Consider the following 26,312-nt stretch of genomic DNA (forward strand, 5'->3'; position numbering starts at 1 on the left):
TCCAAATAAATCCCAATTCCTACCAGAGTCCAGAGAGACACAAACATACACGCACACACACACAGAGAGAGAGACAGACAGACGCGCTGCAGTACAAGCTTATCTCGCCAAGGCGTTTCCATGGAAACTGGCTACTTTCTCCGCACTCGGCTGGCTGGTGAAAAAAGGCAGAGATATCCACAGTCCTCTCTGCTGTGTTTTATTAAATCAAGCTGAAAACAAACAAGACCCTGCTACCACAGTACAGTATAGAGCCTTTAACACAGTGGACACACACGTATGCACATACACACACACACACAGGCACACACAACATCCAGAACCAATTCCCCCAGTGCAAAAAAATCCAGCTGGAGAGCAGAGTAACTAGATTGGATTTAAAGCGGTGCCGGTACAGCATAAAGAGATGCATCCAATCCTCAACCCCCATTTTGCGTTTGCTGACAATGTCATGCAGTTTAGCTGGTGGCTGAGAACCTTTTAATGGTGCTAAACTTCCAGGTAGAACCAATGGAGCGATAATGGAAGTAATGGTCCCTGCCAAGTATCGACCAACCTTGGGACACTTTTCCATTTTGTTTTGACCATTGGTTTCGACAGGCCAGCTGTAACAGGGATGCAGTGGTGCCACTGTGACATGGCAGGCGTACACCATTTTAACACAGAGCTAAACCCCAATACCCAGTCATCTATAAAACCCCTTTAAATAATACCCAGTCATCTATAAAACCCCTTTAAATAATACCCAGTCATCTATAAAACCCCTTTAAATAATACCCAGTCATCTATAAAATGCCTTTAAATAATACCCAGTCATGTCACGATCGTGTGGAGGAGAGACGGACCAAAACGCAGCATGAGGAGAATAAGCCATCTTCTTTTAATTAAATGAACGAAGATGAACATGAAACGAAAACACTATACAAACAAACAAAACAACAAATGATCGTGAAGCTAAATAACGCAAGTGCACAGACAAGCAACAAACGTTAAACAAGACAACTACCCACAAAAGCCTACTGCCTATGGCTACCTTAAATATGGCTCCCAATCAGAGACAAAATGAATGACAGCTGTCTCTGATTGAGACCCAATCTAGGCAGCCATAGACATAACTAGACAACCTCACAATTATCTATCCCATACACAATACAACACCCATAGACTAAACAAAACACACACAACATACAATGCCCACCCCAACTCACGCCCTGACCAACTAAACATAATCAAAATAACATAAAAATAGGTCAGGAACGTGACAAGTCATCTATAAAACCCTTTTAAATAATACCCAGTCATCTATAAAACCCCTTTAAATAATACCCAGTCATCTATAAAACCACTTTAAATAATACCCAGTCATCTATAAAACCCCTTTAAATAATACCCAGTCATCTATAAAACCCCTTTAAATAATACCCAGTCATCTATAAAACCCCTTTAAATAATACCCAGTCATCTATAAAACCCCTTTAAATAATACCCAGTCATCTATAAAACCCCTTTAAATAATACCCAGTCATCTATAAAACCCCTTTAAATAATACCCAGTCATCTATAAAAATCCCTTTAAATAATACCCAGTCATCTATAAAAACCCCTTTAAATAATATCCAGTCATCTATAAAACCCCTTTAAATAATACCCAGTCATCTATAAAACCCCTTTAAATAATACCCAGTCATCTATAAAACCCCTTTAAATAATACCCAGTCATCTATAAAACCCCTTTAAATAATACCCAGTCATCTATAAAACCCCTTTAAATAATACCCAGTCATCTATAAAACCCCTTTAAATAATACCCAGTCATCTATAAAAACCCCTTTAAATAATACCCAGTCATCTATAAAAACCCCTTTAAATAATACCCAGTCATCTATAAAAACCCCTTTAAATAATATCCAGTCATCTATAAAACCCCTTTAAATAATACCCAGTCATCTATAAAACCCCTTTAAATAATACCCAGTCATCTATAAAACCCCTTTAAGATACAAACATCTCACATCAATGTGTTTCTGTCCCCCTTACCTGTCTTGTTATCTCCAGGGGTGTGGCGGATATTATCATGCATAAGACTGCCGGTCTCACCGTAATTGACCGTTCATTAGCATCAACACGTTTAGCATCTCCAGGCCTCCACTCATACAAGCCACCGACGCCTTTGAAACATCTACATTTGAAAACGTCTAATAAATCAATTTAATACACACCATCACAATACATCCATTATTTGTTTTACGCAGGTCTAAAAGACACATTACGATGTGAAGAGAATGTATTTCAGAAGAACAGAATATGATACTACTGTATGTTATCCGGCTGTGCGCCGTGCCATAGGCTGTAGGCTTGTTCCTTTAGCGGACAATATATGTTGATATATACTTAATCAAGTTTCATTTTGCATGATTTTATAGATAGAAGAATATAATTGAACTTAGCTTAATTAAATAGAAAGGGTATGTTTCCAATTATGGAGCGAGTGAGCATATGAAGTGGCTGTGTTGAGCATATGAAGTGGCTGTGTTGAGCATATGAAGTGGCTGTGTTGAGCATATGAAGTGGCTGTGTTGAGCATATGAAGTGGCTGTGTTGAGCATATGAAGTGGCTGTGTTGAGCATATGAAGTGGCTGTGTTGAGCATATGAAGTGGCTGTGTTGAGCATATGAAGTGGCTGTGTTGAGCATATGAAGTGGCTGTGTTGAGCATATGAAGTGGCTGTGTTGAGCATATGAAGTGGCTGTGTTGAGCATATGAAGTGGCTGTGTTGAGCATATGAAGTGGCTGTGTTGAGCATATGAAGTGGCTGTGTTGAGCATAAAAGTGAACATTTGAAACAGGAGTTATTTGGCAACTTTAGTTGTGAATTATACAGACTTAGAATGTCTTAGAAATCAAAACATATATGGGCTTCACGATGTGAGTATAGGCTATTCATGATTTGAGAAAGTAGCCAAAAAAGCTTGCTCTCTGTGTAACAGTTTAACTTTAGTCCGTCCCATCGCGAACCAGGGACCCTCTGCACACATCAACAACAGTCACCCACGAAGCATCTTTACCCATCGCTCCACAAAAGCCGCGGCCCTTGCAGAGCAAGGGGAACTACTACTTCAACGTCTCAGAGCAAGTGACGTCACCGATTGAAAGGCTATTAGCGCGCACCACCGCTAACTAGCTAGCCATTTCACATCCGTTACACTTGTTCCTGGCCTCAGGTTTAACAGCTGACCATATTTTCATCCATCAGACTATTTACATTTTTATTTTATTTAACTAGGCAAGTCAGTTAAGAACAAATTCTTATTTACAATGATGGCTTACTGAGGAACAGTGGGTTATCTGCCTTGTTCAGGAACAGAATGATAGATTTTAACCTTGTCAGCTCGGAGATTTGATCCAACAACCTTTTGGTTACTGGCCCAACGCTCTAACCACTAGCCTACCTGCCGCCCCTAGTCTCAATTAAATCTTGTCTTTACTAATATGTAAAATGAGTTTAGATTTAGACTGGCCCATTATCAGGCCTGGGCTCCCGAGTGGCGCAGCGGTCTAAGGCACTGCAGTCCCTGGTTCGAATCCAGGCTGCATCACATCTGACTGTGATTGGGAGTCCCATAGGGATCGGCACAGCGTCGTCCGGGGTGGGCCATCATTGTAAATGAAAATGTGTTCTTAACTGTCTTGCCTAGTTAAATCAAAAATCATGCACTCAAATAGGGAATTGGAGGCTGCACACTTTCGGTCCATTCGGTCCGTTCTGTAGGCTACTTGGGTTTTATAGAGGAGCTGTGCTTAATATGATCACCTGAGAAATAAATCCAATAACACTTACTTCACTTCATTCACTCCATCAACCACTGTTCGAGAAGCATGCTCTCACTGCGCAACAGGTGATATTCCGCCCAAACTCTGTATGCCATGGCCTCTCCAACCCGGTTCCTGCAGCTACCCAGGGCTTCATTTGGGAAACCAAGTGAAATCTGTTCGGGAACATCGATAGTAACATGTTTTCCCAACTAAACATATTTCACTAAACTGTTGACAGCCCGTCGCGCGCTCTAGAAATGAATAAAGGAGAGAAAGGGGGAGATGGAAACGCACGGTGGTGAGATATTCTGTATAGCTAAAGGTAATGTGTCACCCAATGAATTATGAAAATATAAAATTACCTATTACTAGGCTATTCTAAATCAAATAGAAATGCACTAATTGTAGACTAACTGTAAGCCGCCCTGCACAATCAATGAAACAACAGCATCGCCTCGCTAGGCTATACATGCTCTCCCAGACTCATGAATATACATTTTGGAGCGTGCAATAAGGTAACCAGTCCATTTAGTTTGCATAAAAATACCGTCCACACTCGAAGGCAATTACTCAAATGTGTTTAATATTGGCGTACAGGCTAGACCAATTATGTACCAAAGACATTTTAAATCAGTGTTGTTGTATGTTTTTCTGCCATGTGTAATACGCAGTAGGCTATGTATTGTATAAATGCACAATGTCATTTTAATTCCGCCCCCCCAGGATTGGGCTCATAAGCCTATGTGTATGGGAGTCTTTAATGAATCTTCACGCTGTCCATTTCGTTGTGTTAAGGTTTGGAAACAACATCCACAACGACCATGTTTTACACAGTTTAAACCTGCTGTTGAACTTCTCTCTTCAGATTGATCATCACGGCAAGGTGATTTTAACAGTTTTACAAGTACGATAGCCATACTGTTTTGATGATAAGTGTTTGATGTGATTTTCGATCCCCTATGCATTCATGTCAGAGTGGTTAGAGGGGCAATAGCGAGAGTTGCACCCCTGCTGAAAAAACCTACACTCGATCCCTCCGATGTCAACAACTACAGACCAGTATCCCTTCTTTCTTTTCTCTCCAAAACTCTTGAACGTGCCGTCCTTGGCCAGCTCTCCTGCTATCTCTCTCAGAATGACCTTCTTGATCCAAATCAGTCAGGTTTCAAGACTAGTCATTCAACTGAGACTGCTCTTCTCTGTTTCACGGAGGCGCTCCGCACTGCTAAAGCTAACTCTCTCTCCTCTGCTCTCATCCTTCTAGACCTATCGGCTGCCTTTGATACAGTGAACCATCAGATCCTCCTCTCCACCCTCTCCGAGTTGGGCATCTCCGGCGCGGCCCACACTTGGATTGCGTCCTACCTGACAGGTCGCTCCTACCAGGTGGCGTGGCGAGAATCTGTCTCCGCACCACGTGCTCTCACCACTGGTGTCCCCCAGGGCTCTGTTCTAGGCCCTCTCCTATTCTCGCTATACACCAAGTCACTTGGCTCTGTCATATCCTCACATGGTCTCTCCTATCATTGCTATGCAGACGACACACAATTAATCTTCTCCTTTCCCCCTTCTGATAACCAGGTGGCGAATCGCATCTCTGCATATCTGGCAGACATATCAGTGTGGATGACGGATCACCACCTCAAGCTGAACCTCGGCAAGACGGAGCTGCTCTTCCTCCCGGGGCAGGACTGCCCGTTCCATGATCTCGCCATCACGGTTGACAACTCCATTGTGTCCTCCTCCCAGAGTGCTAAGAACCTTGGCGTGATCCTGGACAACACGCTGTCGTTCTCAACTAACATCAAGGCGGTGACCCGTTCCTGTAGGTTCATGCTCTACAACATTCGCAGAGTACGACCCTGCCTCACACAGGAAGCGGCGCAGGTCCTAATCCAGGCACTTGTCATCTCCCGTCTGGACTACTGCAACTCGCTGTTGGCTGGGCTCCCTGCCTGTGCCATTAAACCCCTACAACTCATCCAGAACGCCGCAGCCCGTCTGGTGTTCAACCTTCCCAAGTTCTCTCACGTCACCCCGCGCCTCCGCTCTCTCCACTGGCTTCCAGTTGAAGCTCGCATCCGCTACAAGACCATGGTGCTTGCCTACGGAGCTGTGAGGGGAACGGCACCTCCGTACCTTCAGGCTCTGATCAGGCCCTACACCCAAACAAGGGCACTGCGTTCATCCACCTCTGGCCTGCTCGCCTCCCTACCTCTGAGGAAGTACAGCTCCCGCTCAGCCCAGTCAAAACTGTTCGCTGCTCTGGCACCCCAATGGTGGAACAAACTCCCCCACGACGCCAGGTCAGCGGAGTCAATCACCACCTTCCGGAAACACCTGAAACACCACCTCTTTAAGGAATACCTAGGATAGGATAAAGTAATCCTTCTAACCCCCCCCCCCCCCTTAAAAGAGTTAGATGCACTATTGTAAAGTGGTTGTTCCACTGGATATCATAAGGTGAATGCACCAACTTGTAAGTCGCTCTGGATAAGAGCGTCTGCTAAATGACTTAAATGTAAATGTAATAGAGCCCTGAGTACCAGGCCATTAGCGACCTGATGGTAGTTAGCAAGTTGGGTACTACCAAAGCATGTCCAGAGTGCATAAAAGGAGATTACCTTGACTCAATGGTCACATGGAATTTTACTGCGGTCATGACTCATGACTGCAGGTGTGGCGGCAATACGGTCACCGCAATAGCTGATTCAAATATCAATAATTTTCACACTCAAAAATGTTTCTCCTATGGGGACAGTCGAAGAACCCTTTTGGAACTTTTTTTCCAAAGAGTGTAGGGTGTAATTTGGGACACAGTCTTCCTGCTCTGCAATCTCACACCCCCAAACGAAACCAGAGAAAATTCCACCCGCTCTGCCAAGTTGATGTAATCTTCCGGCCCTCTCTGTGCAACAGCTACGTGTCATTCAGAACACAAGGCCACTCACACAAACCATGCAGCGCTGACTCAACCTCAGTAAAACACAGAGGCAATACTGGGACAACGTTAGGGAGATGAGGTTTGAAATTATGTTTCTGTACACTGTAAAGGGGTTACGTGAATTTGACAGTGGCTTACAGGCAACTTGATGGCAAGTAAAATTCTGTATTTCATATTATAGTACACTTACTGTAATATAAGTACGGTATCAAAGCAAATACTGTGTAATGACACACTTTACAATACCGTACACTGTAAAAAAGTAAATGCTACTGTAAAATGAATTAATTAATTAATGGATTAATGAAATTCATTGAGGGGAGGGCTTTGTATTTTACTATAATTACAAGGTATTGGTGCAAGCAGATTTGCTGCTATAGTGTTTACACATAATAGCATATTAATAAATATTTTGTGTTTTATGTCACTTGCACATCTAGAGGCCTTAACAAAGGCTTCCAAACAGGTAGCAAATACAGGGCAAAACAGACCAGAAAGACATGGAAAAATGGTAAACCATTTAAGGTTTAAGAATTCCTGTCACTCCAATCTGTCCCCTATACAGTTCAAATTAATGGGTCTCCATAACCACATATGAGTTAAAAATTGGTACATCATTCTCACTCATGGGTGCAACAAATATAGCCTTTTACAAGGCATGCCTTAAAATATGTTAATGATCCAGCAACAACAATACCATCCACCCACTAGTGGTCAAAAGGTTTTCAGCCCTCTACAGATACAGTACGGTACTGTATTCTGTGGAGTGGAATGACAGAGCCATTCAAAATACCGCAATTTTCCCACAATGCACCATCATTTACAATATGCAGTAAAACATTTGATTTTTTTTTTTAAACTTCTGATAATATCTAAAACTACAGTTTTCTGTTCCAGTGTATGTAAAGTGGTGCCACTCCAAGTCTGCCTGTGTCATGCCTAAACACACCTGCACAATGCACAGTTAAAGACACGCACGTGCACACACACACAGATGCGTGCACGCACACACACCCTATCTCCAGCAAAAAGAACCTGAGCATTCAAAGGCATGTGTCTGTGCTATCTGATAACATGGTTCTGTGTGTGTATGTCAACAGGCTGTAACTCTAGTGGTGTGGGCTGGGTAACCGGAGGCCTGGAGGGGGTAGGTAGGTAGGTAGGATGATCCCTGGCAGGATGTCTCTCTCCTGCGAGAGGGAGGTAGAGACGTGTAGGTCCCCTTAGACATGTGAAATGGCATTTTCACTAGTAAAATAGCAGTTTTCACACGTTGATGTTAAAATTCACACGTTGAAACCATATTTTCACATGTATTACATTTAGAGTTCACATGTTAACACCACCTTTTCACGTGAGGATAACGACATGTTTTCACCTCGCATGTGAAGTGCAGTTTCAAATGTGACATTTTCGGTATTGCATGTTCAAAACTTTGGAAAAACTTTGGAAAAAACTTCCACATGATTGTTTTTCACAACTGAGCTTGCAATTCCACATGTGAAAGTAAAAATCTAATTTGCAGTTTCATGTTTAAGAAAACTCCATGTGAATATGTCACTTTCACATGTGGAATTGCAAATTCACATGTGGGGTTTAAAATAATGTTATGGTGTGAAAAGATGGTGTTAGCATGTTGCATTAGCAATGTTTCCAACGGTAGAATTAGGGTGACCACATCTAAAAAGCCCAAGACGGGAACGATTTAGCGGGAAAATTTGTGAAACAGAGGACAGAATAACTTTTTTAGGGGCAGGTTCATAAATGCTGCAAATAGATAATAATAATAGATTGTTTTGATCAATCATGGAAATAAAAGTGATGAAAACATGTTTTAAAAAGATGGAGAACAAGCCATAGGATGAAAAATACCGGAGTTTTGGCGTAGGTACTGCCGACTAGTGCTAGCTAACGCTACCTAGCAATTAAAAAAAAAATCGAATAGATACTTAATAATTAAAATTAATAAAAAATTACAAATGGGGTCACAGTATCGATATAATATTGTCCAAAATAATGTTGTGATATTAATAGATTTCCCCCATCACTAGTTATTATATGGTGCAATCCTCTAGTGAGCGAGTTACTTTGTGACATTAATATTAAGCAAAACTTCTGAAGTCGAGAACACAGTTCTTAGTATAGCAAACAAAAAGAATGATATCGAAAGCAAAACATAAACCTTAAAGTATTGATGGCAAAACAAAATATCGCAAGGAAATAATTAAAAACTGCGAGAACAAATTAATGTAAATGGATGCAAAAATAGTTTTCCATGAAAACATTTTGTGTAACGCGATTAAATAAAAACGCCTCCCTCTTTCCTGCAATTTTCCCTCTCTTTGGTTATATTACCCTGGCCTTTGCTTTCACTGCTTTGTTTTGGCACGTTCATTCCAGCAGCATAGCACCCTGTATCCCACTGCTTGCTTGCCTCTGAAGCTAAGGGACTATTTAGGTCCTGGTTGGTCCCTGGATGGGACACAGGAAGTAGGGAAAAAATGCACATGTGGGGAAAATATAATTCACATGGTATGTTTACAGGTGTGTTGAAAAACCATGTGTTTTTTGTGTAAGGGTCCGGCCTGGCCATCATGCCTGCACACTTAAGCCCAGTACAGCTCTGCTTGGCTTTGCCCTGTAGTGTAAATCAGGAAACAGTCAGCCTGACTGGACTTAGGAAATAATGTCTGGTGCAAAGAAAAGGACGGAGACGTTGTTACACAACGATTAACTTGTGCAACAATGAATGTTCGGATAGGAACAGACATCATCGCAACACTAATGTGGGTTTACTGGATTTGGTGGACATCTGATGGCTTTGGTGTGTGTGTGTGTGTGTGTGGATTATAATTGATTATAATGAATGAAAAACAGAGGAAGAGAGAGGAGTGTAGGTGTGAGAGGGAGGTAAGGAAGGAGGAGTGGGAGAGAGTAAGAATGAGAGAGAGAGAGAGAGAGAGAGAGAGAGAGAGAGAGAGAGAGAGAGAGAGAGAAAGAGAGAGGGTGAGAGTGTGGGATATGCTGGCTAGTTAATAATGGAGAGTAATAGTGTACAACAGTTGAGGCTGCTGAGGAGATTTGATACCGTTCCACCAATTCCGCTCCGGCCATTGCCACAACCATGTCCTCCCCAATTAAGGTGCCACCAACCTCCTGTGGTGTACAAGGGACTCTGATGGCGGCTCGACCAGAGGGGGGAAAAAATAGTCCCAGACTCCTACTGATGTGCCCTACTCCGTCAGGCACTCAAACAATGGATTGCTCCGCCAGCCCGGAACATAATCACACAGAACTACTACTTCGGTCTGCACCCAAGGCAACCAACACAGCAATCACACAATATGGCGTTATCATATTGCTACACCATTCAATACGGCGGAAGCATGAAACAAAGGGAGCAATAAAAGTGTAATAAGATTTGAAATATGAATATCCTAATCAGTAGGATTATTAAAAAGCAATCGATGCTATTCTAGTCGTAACATAAAATGGTGTTATTGCAGTAATGGAGGAGGCACTTTCTAAATAAATTACATCTTTATTCTATCTGCACTCCAAAGAGGGAAGTGAAGTAGAATAGTATATTTGCATGACACTTCCCAGGCTGCTATCGCAGACCTGTGGGTGATGTCAGTGGAGATGACAACACCAGACAATACACCCCCCACTTTGCTTTTGGTCTAATCCACAGACCAATCAATGGTGTTCGGATCAACCCAAGTTTGAGATCCAGTGGGTGGAGATATGTCTCTGTTACCAAACTCACTGCTGCTCACTTTCAGACATTGTAGGAAGGCTGTGGGAAAGAAGGATGTGGTTGGTTGGTTGATCTGACCCTGTGCGTTCACTGGTTAAATATCTTTCTGAAAGCTTGCTATTAATATGATTGGTCAATTTCAAGTAGAGCAAACAGAGTAATGTGTCTGTTTCTGTCTGTTGGTGTGTCAGTCTGTGTGCAGTGTTAGAGGTTAGAGAAAGCGTGCAACAATGAGTCTGTGCAACAATGAGTTGAGGAGAGAGAGAGGAAGGTGGGAGGGCGGGAGGGAGGGGTCTGTAGATGTCCTCTAAAGCCTGTCAGCATAGCAAAATCCAGGGGGACAGCCTAAACACCAGCCACCCCTCTGTCTCAGTCCCTCCTCTCCTCCTATTGTCCTTTTACTGCACTCACAGTGGACCAGCAGCAAAACCCCAAATCTGCATACACAGAGTCCCCGGAACCAAATGTGACCCACAAATCAAATCAACGTTTATTGGTTGCATACACAGATTTGCAGATGTTATCGCAGGTGCAGCAAAATGCTTTGTTTCGAGCTCCAACAGTGCAGTAATTACCTAGCAATAAAAAAACAATACACACAAGCCCAAAAACTACAAAATAAAGAGATTAAGAAATATCAGAACGAGCAAAAATAAATATTCTGTATACACATATAATGTACACATATACCCACACAGTATATATACATATAATGGTGTGTATAGACAGTATGGACAGTATAGGAATAGAAAAGGTGTGTACAGCAGTAGTTATATGGGATGAACCATGACTAGAATACTGTATATACATATGAAGTGGGTAAAACAGTATGTAAACATTAAAAGTGACCAGTGTAGGCCTCCCGGGTGGCGCAGTGGTCTAGAGCACTGCATCGCAGTGCTATGCTGCGCCACCAGAGTCTGGGTTCGCGCCCAGGCTCTGTCGCAGCCGGCCGCGACCGGGAGGTCCGTGGGGCGACGCACAATTGGCTTAGCGTCGTCCGGGTTAGGGAGGGTTTGGCCGGTAGGGATATCCTTGTCTCATCGCGCTCCAGCGACTCCTGTGGCGGGCCGGGCGCAGTGCGCGCTAACTGAGGGGGGCGGGTGCACGGTGTTTCCTCCGACACATTGGTGCGGCTGGCTTCCGGGTTGGAGGCGCGCTGTGTTAAGAAGCAGTGCGGCTTGGTTGGGTTGTGCTTCGGAGGACGCATGACTTTCGACCTTCGTCTCTCCCGAGCCCGTACGGGAGTTGTAGCGATGAGACAAGATAGTAATTACTAGCGATTGGATACCACGAAAAATTGGGGAGAAAAGGGGATAAAATTTAAAAAAAAGAACAAAAAAAAAAAAAAAGTGACCAGTGTTCAATGACTCTATGTACATAGGGCAGCAGTCTCTAACGTGCAGGGTAAAGTACTGGGTGGTAGCTGGCTAGTAACAGTGACTAAGGTTCATGGCAAGGTACTGGGCAGTGGTGACTGTTTAGCAGTCTGATGGCATGGAGATAGAAGCTGTTTATCAGTTTCTCGGTCCCAGCTTTGATGCACCTGTACTGTCTCCGCCTTCTAGATGGTAGTGAGGTGAACAAGATTAGGCTTGGGTGGCTGAGGTCCTTGATGATCTTCTTGGTCTTCCTGTTGATGTCCTGGAGGGTAGGCATTATGCCCTCGGTGATGCGTTGGGCTGACTGCACCTCCCTCAGGAGAGCCCTGCGGTTGCGGACGGTGCAAAGGCTTTTGACCCTCTCCATCACGGCCCCGATGGGGGTGTGGCCTCATTGCTGTCTCCTGTAGTCCATGATCACCTCCTTTGTTTTGTTGACGTTGAGGGAGAGGTTATTTTCCTGCCACCACTTTCCCAGGGCTCTCATCTCCTCCCTGTAGGCTGTCTCGTCAGTGTTGGTAATCAGGTCTACCACCCTTGTGTCGTCTGCAAACTTCATGATTGAGTAGGAGACGTGCGTGGCCACGCAGTCATGGGTGAACAGGGAGTACCGGAGGGGGCTGAGTAAGCGTGTTGCTGCCTGTTTTCACCACTTGGGGTTGGCCTGTCAGGAAGTCCAGGATCCAGTTGCACAGGGAGGGGTTCAGACCCAGGGCCCTGAGCTTAGTGATGAGATTGGAAGGTACTGTGGTGAAGCTGAGCTGTAGTCAATGAACATTATTCTTTACATAAGTATTTCTCTTGTCCAGCTGGGATAGGGCAGTGTGCAGTGAAATGGCGATTGCGTCGTCCGTGGGTCTGTTGGGGCAATATACAAATTGTTGTAGGGTCTATGGCAGGGATATTCAACTCTTACCCTATGAGGTCCAGAGCCTGCTGGTTTTCTGTTCTACCTGATAATTAATTGCACACACCTGGTGTCCCAGGTCTAAATCAGTCTCTGATTGGAGGGGAACAATGAAAAAACGCAGAGGAACTGGTCAAAGATTTTAGTTGGAGGGGTCTAGGGTGATATGGTCCTTAACTAGCCTCTCAAAGCGCTTCATGATGACAGAAGTGAGTGCTACAGGGCGAGAGTCATTCTTTGTGCTAAGGCCCTATTCCCACTACGGGAGATGAAGGAGAGTCTGAGAAATGGAGTGGCGAAAGAGATTTCTACTTTTCAATTCACATCACATCCTTGCCTTACCTTTAGTTGTGACTGGCAAGGCAACATTCTTAGTCAGCAGCTCAACATGACCCGTGAATATCACAGTAGCCACTAGCCAGTAAGCACAAACTATTTAACAATCTGAGCAACCTTTCTTCGAAAACATATTATAATATTTAATAATGCAACCGAAACATATTACACTCTTGAACCATGCAACAATCTACAAGCATGTGCAGACAATTAAAGGGTTTACTTTTTGTGAAGTAAACCGAGGGAATGTTTGGCAGCATGAGTGAAGGATGCTTTGTTGCGAAATAGGAAGCCGATTCTAGATTTAATTTCGGATTGGAGATGCTTAATGTGAGTCTGGAAGGAGAGTTTACAGTCTAGCCAGACACCTAGGTATTTGTAGTTGTCCACATATTCTAAGTCAGAACCATCCAGAGTAGTGATGCTGGACGGGCGGGCAGGTGCGGGCAGTGATCGGTTGAAGAGCATGCACTTAGTTTTACTTGCATTTAAGAGCAGTTGGAGGCCACGGAAGGAGAGTTGGCTCCAGCTCATCTACAAGTCTCTGCTAGGTAAAGCCCCGCCTTATCTCAGCTCACTGGTCACCATAGCAGCACCCACCATAGCAGCACTCCAGCAGGTAAATCTCACTGGTCACCCCCAAAGCCAATTCCTCCTTTGGCCGCCTTTCCTTCCAGTTCTCTGCTGCCAATGACTGGAACGAACTGCAAAAATCACTGAAGCTGGAGACCCATATCTCCCTCACTAGCTTTAAGCACCAGCTGTCAGAGCAGCTCACAGATCACTGCACCGGTACATAGCCCATCTGTAAACAGCCCATCCAATTACCTCATCCCCATACTGTATTTATTTATTTATTTATCTTGCTCCTTCACACCCTAGTATCTCTACTTGCACATTAATCTTCTGCACATCTACCATTACAGTGTCTAATTGCTATATTGCAATTACTTCGCCACCATGGCCTATTTATTGCCTTAACTCCCTTATCTTACCTCATTTGCACTCACTGTATATAGACTTTTTGTTTTCTTTTTTTCTACTGTATTATTGACTATGTTTTGTTTATTCCATGTGTAACTCTGTGTTGCTGTATGTGTCGAATTGCTCTGCTTTATCTTGTCCAGGTCGCAGTTGTAAAGGAGAACTTGTTCTCAACTGGCCTACCTGGTTAAATAAAGGTGAAATAAAAATGTATTTAAAAAACAAAGTCACTCAAAGGATCTGATGATATAAGCCTAGGTCTAGATAGTGTTTTTACCTAAGTCTTTATGGTGTTTGTGTGTTTTAATATTTTCCTAAGTGTTGGCTACTACCTTTAACACTTAAAGTCAATAGTTAAGTTAAGTCTTAAAAGACAATTAAAAGAAAAGACAACACGGTCTTAGTTTTTTAAGCACTACCTGTAAAGGTTTTCTTCCAGGGGTGAAGGAGAGGACCAAAATGCAGCGTAGCCAGTGCTCAACATGTTTAATAAAAATAACAAGTGAACACTACAAACAACAAACAAAATAACAAACCGTGAAAACCGAGACAGTCCTAACTGGTGCAGAACAAACACTGAGACAGGAAACAACCACCCACAACGAACACTGTGAAACAACCTACCTAAATATGACTCTCAATTAGAGGAAACGCCAAACACCTGCCTCTAATTGAGAGCCATACCAGGCAACCCTTAAACCAACATAGAAACAGACAAACTAGACACACAACATAGAATTCCCACCCAGCTCACGTCCTGACCAACTAAACACATACAAAACAACAGAAAACAGGTCAGGAATGTGACACTACCTCCACATGTGTTTCAATGTCATTTCTTTGAGATGGGTGGGTCTAAGGCTTTAGAGGGTGTGAACATGCTACAAGGGGGGAAAACAAAGAGCAGCACTGTGGCTGTTCAATGTGAAAGGTTATCTTTATTTCTCAACAATAGGCTATTTAATACTGTTAATAGTTTGCCTAATGGGGGAATTTGGTGAGGTAATGTTCAGAGAATCCATTTAGGCAGTTTGGTGAAAGTATTCATTTTCTAAATATGTTTCCCAAGGATTAAAGTAGAGCAAGTGTGAAAATCGCAGCAAAATGTTTGAATGCCTTTTTTTCCTAAATGGGATTATAAATGTATCAACTTTGAAACAGCTTCCCCATGTTTCCACCAAATACAGTGCATGCTATTCCATTTTGAAGCTCTGAGTCTGTACTTTTATTCAATATACAAAACACAATTTAACATTTTGGAACAAAAGACCGAAAAGAGATTGGTCGGTCACAAATAGCTAATTTCTGCATCCTCACAAACATGCTGGATGTAGCTGAAAGCTGACGTTTAGCTGAACCATAGCTAAATAGGAGTTATTGGGCTTACACCAGCCACCGTATTAAAGTTACCATAGAAAAAAACAGACATCATGGAAGTCATTATATTATATGAGGTAAAAGCAAATTGTGACTGAAAATGTTAATAATAGCCTGGGGAGTTGCTTCTTGCCTGTACCTCGGTTTCCACTAGATAGCACAGCCACAAAGTCAACACTGGCTATATTGTAAAGATTCATGAAAGCGAAAAGTTGCCTTTAGGTCTTAATTTAAGATTAGGGCTAGGCATAAGGTTAGCAGTGTGGCTAAGGTTAGGTTTAAAAAACTGATTTTAAGAAGATATATTTTAGAAAAGGAAGGGGTTTATAACAGTGGCTGTGGTATCTAGTGACGATGCTGGATATCGATGGCGGTTCAGTGCAGTCAAGCAAAAACGCACTATTTAGATTTAAAACTACGGTGACATTTTCAGAATGTAACAGGCCGTTACTGCCAATTCAGGTAAAAACTCAATAAAACAAGTCTCCAAAATAAGGAAAAGGTCTATACATTTCAGCTGTTTCAAAAACATTGCTATTACAATTTTTACTGTCGGGAGTGTTAGCTCAACGAGACAATTCTGTTTACACTGCCCTGCTTAGAGGGGGGAAATTTTCGGGCGTGTGTTGTGTGGTCGAGAAGTGACACGTTTGCAAGTTTACATCGCAGTATATGCATAGGCGAGGGTATTTTTTCGGAAAGTCTAGTAAGTGTGAAGACCTAAGAAAGGAGCTCTGCAGGTGTAGAGAGAGAAAGAGAGATCTAGCCAAGGTACAGGGATATATTCAGGGTGACAAATGAGAGAGGGAGAAGTGGGGGGAGATAAAGACAATCTGCATAGGAACGGAGAGTAAGAGGGGGAAGAAAGAGAGAAGGAGGGAGACGTATAAGAATGAGTATTTAAGTATTTAAACTACAGTGAATGTTCGATTCAGAGACTGGGGGGGGGGGTTATCCCACCCCCTCCACCGCAGACCTTAATAGGTTCCCTTGACAACTGCTTGTGCACTCCCTCGTTCAGTTTCTGACAGTGGAGGCCAATAAAACAAGTTGGTGAAAGATGGAAGGAAGAAACATGGAGGACAGGAAATCCCTATTGACATGAGACAGCTCCCCTCTTCAAAAACCAATGGAAATAACAACAAACGCAAGAACACCCCCTCCTGCCCTCTCTTTTACGTCGAACTGGGAATTAGGGATGGGCATTAGAAAATATTTTACTATTCAAATAATATCATTAAAAAAAATTGAAATACTAAAAAGAACAAATTTGCTCTTGAGTCTCTCCGCCGTACAATGACGCAAATGGCAGAGGTAAACAGTGGACAGGCTGCTGGCTTTTCTCCGCTAGTTTGGCTCACGACAACAGCGAAAGAGAAGTCTGATTTTCACCACGATAGAACAGATTCTGTTACTGAAAGGTTTTCTGGTGAGTATTTGGCATTGATCTGTGTCAGGTCTTGTGGAAACGCCGCTAGACACCTGTAATTGCTATTGGAAGTGGGTAAAATAACATACCGATGTCAGGCCAGCCTGTAGGGCTAAATGCGCAGCAGAAGTTCAATGCACTATTATAAAAACTACATTCAAAAGTTTGTTGTTTCATTAAATTAAGAATTTCAAATGTCATGGTATATCCTTGTCATTCATGGTATGAAAATGTCACAAGGATCATACATTTTATATATATATTTTTTTTACATGAACACTCAAGTAATAGAATACCAACGTCCTTTCAGATATCCGGACATTCGATTAACCGTGCCCATCCCTACTGGAAATGTGATTATTTGCATATGGATTACTCAGAGGTGTTAACGTGCACATACATTATTGCACACACTATATTTTCTAATGTTGTATTTACCAGTATACAAAACACATAGGCCTGACAGATATATACAAATACACATATTGGAAATCTGTTCTGTACATGCAGACAATACAAAATCATTGAGGTGGGACCTGGACAGTCATTCACTTCATCCCTCCACCCCTCACTCCCTTCTATTCAGCATATCTTGGCTTTACTGTACATGCAGGGCCGGCCCTGGGCGTAAGCGACATAGGCATTTTGGGGGGGGGGGGGGCTCAGTCCCGTTAGAATAGTAGAATTTCTAAATGTGGTGGTGTCAGCAGTTTTCCACTTGTTATGCTAGTCAATCAATTAGCCCACATCAGCACTTTCATTGTGATGAGTAAAGTTAGTCTACCAAGCTATCTAAACTTGTTGTAATCATGTCCAAATTGCCCAGGGGCCCTGACCTCCAGGGGAACCCCATTGATTTTGTTAGTCACTCTCACTCAGATACAGTATCATATTAACATGGCATAAGTCATGGCAAAATGTGTAGAATTTCAGGAAATTTGCTTTAAAACTGAAAACAAGTTCTCTCTGCCCCATGGCAAAACGTGTAGAATTTCAGGAAATTTGCTTTAAAACTGAAAACAAGTTCTCTCCGCCCCATGGCAAAACGAATAGAATTGCATGAAATTAGTTATAAAAATGTATCTCTGCCCCATGGCAAAATGTGTAGAATTGCAGGAAATTAACTTCAAAACTTAAGATGTTTCTCTCCGGCGTCCATAGGTTTGCAAATGGTTTGCATAGAGCTCCCTAAAGGCTAGGGGCGGTTCTGTGTACATGTCCATTGTCTACACAAAGGAGCTAGCAGATTGGCCAGCTCCTGAAAGCCTGATCCCTTCTGCAGGCAACTCTCCCGCCCCCTCCTTCTCTTTCCCTCTCCTCCCCCTCTCACGCTCTTACCATGGAATCACAGCACGCACCCATATACCATCCCAAACAAACAGACCCTGTTACAATGCTAAAAATAGACCCCCATCTTTGACGACAGAGCCCCCTCGCCCCTCTGTGGCCACCCTCCACACCACCCACGTCGAGCAGCAGTGACACCTTCCATCATATGCTTCTGAGACTGGGAGAGAGAGGAGCAGTGTTTATGACGAGGTGTTGTAATTAGCACTGTGAAACACTGTTATAATGGTGCCCTGGGGCATATAGGGGTTGAGTGGCCAGAGTGAGGGAGTTCTTTCTGAGCCTGAGGGGACGCAGCATGTTGACTAGCTTGATCAGTTTAGATAAAGAGTCGACTCCAGAGTGCAGAGGAGAGGAGGTCATTTCTAGGCCGCGATAGAAGGACGTTGAACGGTGGAGGTTGTGTCTCTGGTTGTAATCACGTTGACCAAGTCACGGTCACAATAACACTTTACAAATTGGCCCATTAGAACCCATGCACCGTGGGAACAAAATGTAGATAAAAGAAAGAATTGAGGTGAAGGAGTTATTCCTCCATCCGGCTGCCCTTTAGATGAGTGTCACAAGCAGCCACACAAAGACTAGGATCAAACCCAGCTGAGCTCCCGACGTCCACCCTTTCATCTCTCCCTTTAATGTGCTGAAGCTGACGTCACTTCTAGGTGACGTCCCAAATGGCACTCGATTCTCTATGGGCCCTGGTCTAAAATAGTGCACTATATAGGGAATAGGCTGCCATTTGGGACGAACCCCCTAGGTCCTGCCCTGACTGCTTTGACTGCCATTTAACTACCAGTAACGGCTCAAACGCCAGGGATTTTACAGTTTGTCTACTGGAATTAAATGTCACACGAATCGCTCTCTGAAACCTCTTTTCATCAAACACTTTCCTGGAGACATGACTTGTGTAATCCAGGCAATCTCCCCTTTCTGACAGGACATCAACGTTGAAATGGGAAATTGATGAAACATAACTTTAATGCAATTGTCTCTCATGGCACATTTCTGTTATGACCTTGTGTAGTTGCTCTACGCTCGGCTCTAAACGCAGGTGAGGCTTACACTGTACACTCCCACACGGAGAGGGGGAAGAGACAGAGACAGAGACAGAGACAAAGAGAGACACACACAGGGAGAAAAATAGAGAAAGAGGGATGGAATGATTGAAATCATAAATAAGTAACAAAAGAAAACAAAGCCATCTGTGCTCTTCCCACCTGCAGTAAAAACATGGTTAATTACACACAGGTGTGGGCCAATCATATTTACCCACCAAAACATGTTTCTCATTATTCTAACCAAAATGGCGGCCACCGAGTCAATACAGACTACGGCTGCGGTTCAAACTCATAAAAGACACACCCTTGTCCACTTACCCTCGCCTTATGCCCTTGGGGAATCCCCGTCGCCATCTTGGAGGGCAGTCCAAATGATTAGCCAAGCAAGGGATGTTTGCAACGTAAGCCCCTCAGCCCTCGTTTTTAGTCGGCTTTGCGAGTGTACAATTATGTTCACTCCGGGGCCTGAACCTCCCCATAATTCAATTCACGACGATTGTACATCCACTTAGGAAAGTCCCCGAAAACTTAAAAACAACATCAATGGAGAAGTCAACATACAAGTGTAAGTAAAAACGAATGTGAATGAGTTAGAAATTGTGCTACTAATGCACATGATGCTAGAAACACGTCTCATTAAAAGTAAATATGTTTTTGTTTGGTTATCTTTTGGAAATTGTAGAAATAAATGATTTTCCTTCTTCAGAAGTTCCAGCTAGGCATGTTAACGCTAGTTAGCTAATTAATTTGCTACCTATCATACAGTTGGTGTATATTAATAATTATATATTTAATATAAGTAGACATGTACTCATAATTGACTGTAGAGCATATAAAGCACCCACAAGCTACCGGTGGCTGAAAACACAATCATCGCAGGATGAACGAGTAATGAATTTCTGGCCAAGGACGGTCCATTTAAAAATCATTCCTTCCTCCCTCGCCCCTTGCCCTGCAAGTGTATACTCGTCAGACGTCAAGATACATCATCAGAAGTGACCACTGAATTTGAGAGCTGAGGGGATAGAGTGTGTCTTTTAAGTGTTTGGATTGCAGCTAGTGTCCCACTGATTTAAGGTTGATAACCCCAGTTCTCAGGGGCCTGATTGGTGTCCCACTTTTGCCCCAGCTAACACACCTGACTCCAATAATCAACTAATCATCATCTTCAGTTAAGAATGCAATTAGTTTAAATCAGCTGTGTTTGCCAGGGATGGGGGGGAAGTGTCACGCCGCATGAGGACTTGAGTTGCCCATCCCTGCTCTGATGGAACTACAGGGAAACATACATTTGATACCATTGTTATGATGGAGAGTGGGAAAACAAGAAATATGTCAGGCCTGATATTACACATTTCTGACACATCATTCTGGCAGTAGAGGAGTAAAAAAGTAACATTTTAGCCTTATTTTACCAAGTAAGTTGACTGAGGACACATTCTCATTTACAGCAATAACCTGGGAAATAGTTACAGGAGAGGGGATAAATGAGCCAATTGGAAGCTGGGGATGATTAGGTGGCCATGATGGTACGAGCACCAGATTGGAAATTTAACCAGGACTACAGGTTTAACACACCTACTCTTACAATAAGTGCCATGGGATCTTTAGTGACTACAGAGAGTCAGGACACCTGTTTAATGTCCCATCTGAAAGACAGCACCCTACACCAGGCAATGTCCCAAATCACTGCCCTGGGACAGCATATACATATATCTTATTAAGAAAGAGTGCCTCCTACTGGCCCTCCAACAACACTTCCAGCAGCATCTGGTCTCCCATCCAGGGACTGAGCAGGACCAACCTTGCTTAGCTTCAGAGGCAAGCCAGCAGTGGGATGCAGGGTGGTGCGCTGCTGGCATTACTAGGCCACTCAGCTCAGAGCAGAATGTAGGCAATTAGATATTTCATTTCAGAGCGGCAGATACTGGGTCGTGTGGAAAGGTTCTCTCTCTATTGCTCCGTCTCTCGACTGGGATGAGAGAGCAAAATAAGTCAGATCAGCCTTCAAAGTCAAATCAGAACTGGGAGGCCAGTTTGACCCAGTTAACAGCCCTCCTCCCCTCCCTCCCTGTCTCCCTCCCCCACCTGGCACCTCGCCTGCTTTTGGATGTGTGTTTAAAAGGGCTATCCATCAAATGCCTGTCTGCCGTTACTGTCTATTAAGAGTTACTGAGGAGTAGAGGCAGGAGGAGACAAGACCTAAACAGTATATATCCCAACTGCCACATAGACAAGACACCGTCTTCCTCTCTTCTCTTCTCTTCACATCTCCTCTCCTCCATTCTCCACTCCTTTCAGTAGAATTCAGTTCAGGAGCATGTGCCTCTCGCACCCCTGCTCTCGCTCGTTAGGAGAATCTGGAGCACCTGACGCTCATTAAGCCGTCAGTTAGCCGGTCGCTAACGGAGACAGACGCTCAGCCGAAGGAGAGGGGCGCGACAGTCCCCTGCATTCCCCTCATAGCTCACCTCATCTCTTCATTAAGCCTCCTACACAACAACAACAGTGGCAACGGGGCCTTCTCACAGTTCTTTCCACCCTGAAGAAAGATGCACGAGGCCAATGAAATGGATTCAGTTTCAATCTATAAGAGATTGTATCTGATTGTATCTCGGGGCATGCTGTTCAAGAGGGAAAGCTTTTCGTTTGGCTTTTTTTCTGTTGAGTGGGCAGGTGCACACTTAACACATAAAGACACACACAAACTCATGTACGCACGCACGCACGCACACGCATATGCAAACACACATACACACAGACACCAGCCCCCCCCCCCCCCCCACCAGACCCACACACACTCTCCCACACAAACTCACACCAATCATCCTCTTTCGACTAAACCCCTCACACTCAGTAAAGAGGGGCTGCCAGCCAATTTATTTCCCTTTCTGCCACAAAATGAGTTTGGAGAGCTCTCTCCCCCCCCCTGCTCTGATAACATCGCTGGGAGGAGATAGAAGTATAGACATTTACAAAAGCCACGTCCTGTGTGACAGCTAGGCAACTATCTATGTGCTTTCATAACCAAGCAGGACCAAACAGGACCAAACAGGAGCACTGAGGCTGAAACTGGCCGTCAGCTCCTCCCGAACTGTAGTGGTGGTGCTGATGGGTGGTTCAATAGAGAAATAAAGAGAGAGATGAATACCCAGCTGGTATGGACTACAGTCATCACAGTCATCACACAGTCATCCCGCAGAAGACAGATTCACTCTTATGTCGTGATGGTTTGTCCAGCATGTCCTATCTACATAACGCTACTGATCATCTCCCGAGCCATGTACATGAAGGTCATGAAGGTCATGAAGGTCAAGAGAGACTACATTACCACTATGTGCGCATAATTGCGGTCTTACAAGTCTTACAAGCGTGTATGTGACTAGTAAAATGTGATTTGATTTGACTATGCTGAGGTTGGCAGTGCCAGAAATAGTCATCAATCTGTAGGTGATAATTGATGAGTGCTTCATTTCACTGTGTGCATCCAGCCTTCTCTCTTACAGTCTGCGGCTGCCTGGGAGTTAACTGATAATTATCAGAGGAGAGAGAGAGAGAGGAGAGAAAAACGTGTCACAGCATGGGGTAGTGATGGGCTCTAGGAGAGACAATGCAGGGGTGGGTGTGTACAGTATATCACGCCACTGCAGCATGCTACTGCTGCACACGCACGCACGCACGCACGCACGCACGCACGCACGCACGCACGCACGCACGCACGCACGCACGCACGCACGCACGCACACACACACACACACACACACACACACACACACACACACACACACACACACACACACACACACACACACACACACACACACACACACATACTAATGCAGGCAGGCAGACACATGACCACACACACTCAGAGAAGCCTGCCCAGTCAAGCCCCTGTGTACTCACAGACCGGCTCACAGAACTCAGACCGGCTCAGACCACGTTGTAATTGTTTAACGGTCTACACACGGTGGTTTTGATGATCTCACCAGGTCCTCTAAAACCACATTAAATCCTGGAGGACATACAGTTACAATCATTTTTATGCCTGGGGGGTCATTTTGTATCTAGATGTCCCCCATGGTTCCCTTCTCTCTTCTTGTCCTTCTCCCCCCCCCCCCCCCTCTCTACCTCCCTCCATCTCTCAGGGTCTGACAGGTCAGTGTACGGCGCACTAGTAATGGAAGGTGCAATTTTCCTCATCCAATTGAGCAATCAATCTCACGTCTCATTTGCTCCACTCAGCCACGTCACACAGCTTAGTAGCCCAGTGGTCTGGGGGAGCGTGACTGGGCCTCGAGGACCCGTCCCTGGGTAAAGGAGAGCAGGGAGGCAGGAAGACTGATCGTACTGGACATGGAACAACGCTACGTCAGCTCAGCATACAGCTAGGGTTTATGGAACGAGGGTTACGTAAGGAGAGGTGGATCCCACCATCTCCGAGTCTGCTGGACGGGACACTCACTAATGGCCCAAGACGGAAAGACCCAGAACCACACACACACTTAGGAGTCAAACTCCAATTCTTCAAGTCAAACTCAAAGATTTGGGATTCTCCGATTCATTATCGATGTCTCATTCCCTGCCAATTTAATCAGTAATGATCTAAATCCTGCTTCGCTGGTTTTAAAATGACTTCATCTGCAAGGCTCTTAGCCTGACCCTTTGCTGTCCTACTGTCTTAACAGTCTCAACAGCACTCAGACAGACAGACAAAGAGAGAGATAAACAGAAGAGAGAGAGAAATAGAGAGAGAGAGAGAGTGAGAGAGCGTGAGATAGTGAGAAATAGAGAGAGAGAGATAGAGAGAGAATGAGCTAGAAATAGAGACAGACAGACAGAAATCAAGTCCAAGTGGAGCTCAGCTCCTTCTCAGCCTTCTGATGCAGGCCGACATGTCTGTCTCTTACATAACAGGGTGTTTTTTCTACAAACACGGGTGCAACTTTGGTTTTAGAAGTGGGGGGGACATAATAATAATAATATATATATTTTTTAATTCAGTCGGATAAACGCTTCAAACAGCATACCCGACCGCTCGGAGGCGTCCGCATTGTCCTCGTTTTGTATCACATTCCAAAGATAAAACTTGGGGGGGTGCAATTTCAGAAGGTAAGAGGGGGGGGGGGGGGGAAATGTCCCCCCCGTCCCCAGTGAAAGTTGCGCCCCTGCAAACATGCACACACACACACACACACACACACACACACACACACACACACACACACACACACACACACACACACACACACACACACACACACACATGAGAAGAGCGGGAGACTCCGGGAGAGTCAGGATCTACCGGTCTTCTGTCAGTGAGAGAGGCAGGAATGTTCTGACAGGACCTAATGAGGAGAACAGAGAAAACAGAGAACACTTAGAACTAGGCGCCTTAACGATACACGTCTTCATACTGCTCGGTTCGGTCCGCACTGTGAACACCAGTGAATACATCAAAAATACAATAAAAAAGAAACACTAGGCCATTAACTGCGTTGTATGCCATTGCCTCGTGAGTAAATCTGAGCTGGAAAAACCATTGTAGGCTATTTTGTTAAAACAAGTACAGCCTATGCGCACATTGTAATCAAAGTTCTAATCTTAAGTGGCGGATTTCAAGCTGTCCTTTTGTGCGGCGCAGCCGGGAACTGTTGATGTGGTGGGATCGATAAACCAGAAGGATCCTCCGTCATCTTTTAAAATCTCCAGTTTGGGAACATTTTGGCTTCACAGTCGACTACAACGGCGACGGACAGAGAGTTGTGGATAAAAAGTGAATAGGATGTTCTCCGCTGCTCAACGAGAATAGTCTATGCAGGGTGGCGCGTGTAGCTCGGTGTTGTTGTCGGGCCAATCACAAGTCATCAAAGCGCCACTACAGTCATAGAGCCTCCGTGTGTGGCAAAGCAAGTTAGGACATGATCTAATCAATGGAAGTTGCAATTAAAATGATGGAATTAAAAGTTTAATGAGAAGTATATGTTACAATGAACAAATGCCAAATGGCAGGCTGCTATTTAATAGTCTGAATGGAGGTGTTGTTATTTGTAACTGTAGGACAGGAAGAAAGATAGCTGGCTAGCTATTTTAGCCAACTAGCTTCTCTCGGTTTGATGCGGTCAAGACAGGTACTACGCAATCATTTTGGATGATAAACAACCTAGCTATGACAAGCTAGAAGTTAGTCTACTAGCGCAAGTCAGCCCTCCCTCCCTCCCTCCCTCCCTCCCTCCCTCCCTCCCTCCCTCCCTCCCTCCCTCCCTCCCTCCCTGCTCCCATTTCACTCGCTCACAGTACACACACCCGTCCTCTCCCTGCTCTCCCTCGCGCTGTATCAGGTCTGGTTAATAAAGTAGCTTACAAATGGACTTTTCTGCTGCTTCCTTTACTCGGATCCGACCACGTCTATACGAAACTGGTCGTGCTCGTGTTCCGTTCGGAGTCCTCCTGGAATGGGTCTCTATATTGAAAAATGTATTTATGCATATTTGTCCAGATGGGAAAGCCCCAGGTACATTTCGGAACGGGTCTAACTTTTTAGACCTCTACTTGATGCCCAACATATCAATCCCTGTCACAGCAGACAACGCCAGGAACACTGTGAATGATGTCACAGAAACTGAACTTGGGCCACAAATAGGGTGCTTTTTAATTCTGCGTATATTTTGCCAAATAAACAACAGTTAACAAGAGTAACTGTTGGAATTACATTTTTACCGAAACCGAACCGTGACCCAAAAACCGTGTACCGAACCCCGTTACACCCCTACTTAGAACCCCTGAGAACAACCTTGGTTCAAAGCTCCTGACGTGGAACCAGACAGACATACATGCCGTGATGGAAACCATTGGTGGTGACATTCTGTAGTCACACAACTGCCATTCGTTCAATATACTCATTCTATACGGCAGGCCACATTTTCGAGATAATAAAACGTCCCTACTGTCCTACTATTCTACGATTCTGTCTT

At 44.1% G+C, this 26,312-nt stretch overlaps 1 protein-coding gene across 5 annotated transcripts in view; it reads right to left on the reverse strand.

Moving 5' to 3' along the window:
- Positions 1-26,312, reverse strand: part of LOC139557036 (microtubule cross-linking factor 2-like) — a 73,337-nt gene that overhangs the window by 24,939 nt on the left and 22,086 nt on the right. The window lies entirely within an intron of this gene.

Source organism: Salvelinus alpinus, chromosome 28 (genome assembly GCF_045679555.1).
Source record: "Salvelinus alpinus chromosome 28, SLU_Salpinus.1, whole genome shotgun sequence".
Classification (NCBI taxonomy): Eukaryota; Metazoa; Chordata; class Actinopteri; order Salmoniformes; family Salmonidae; genus Salvelinus; species Salvelinus alpinus.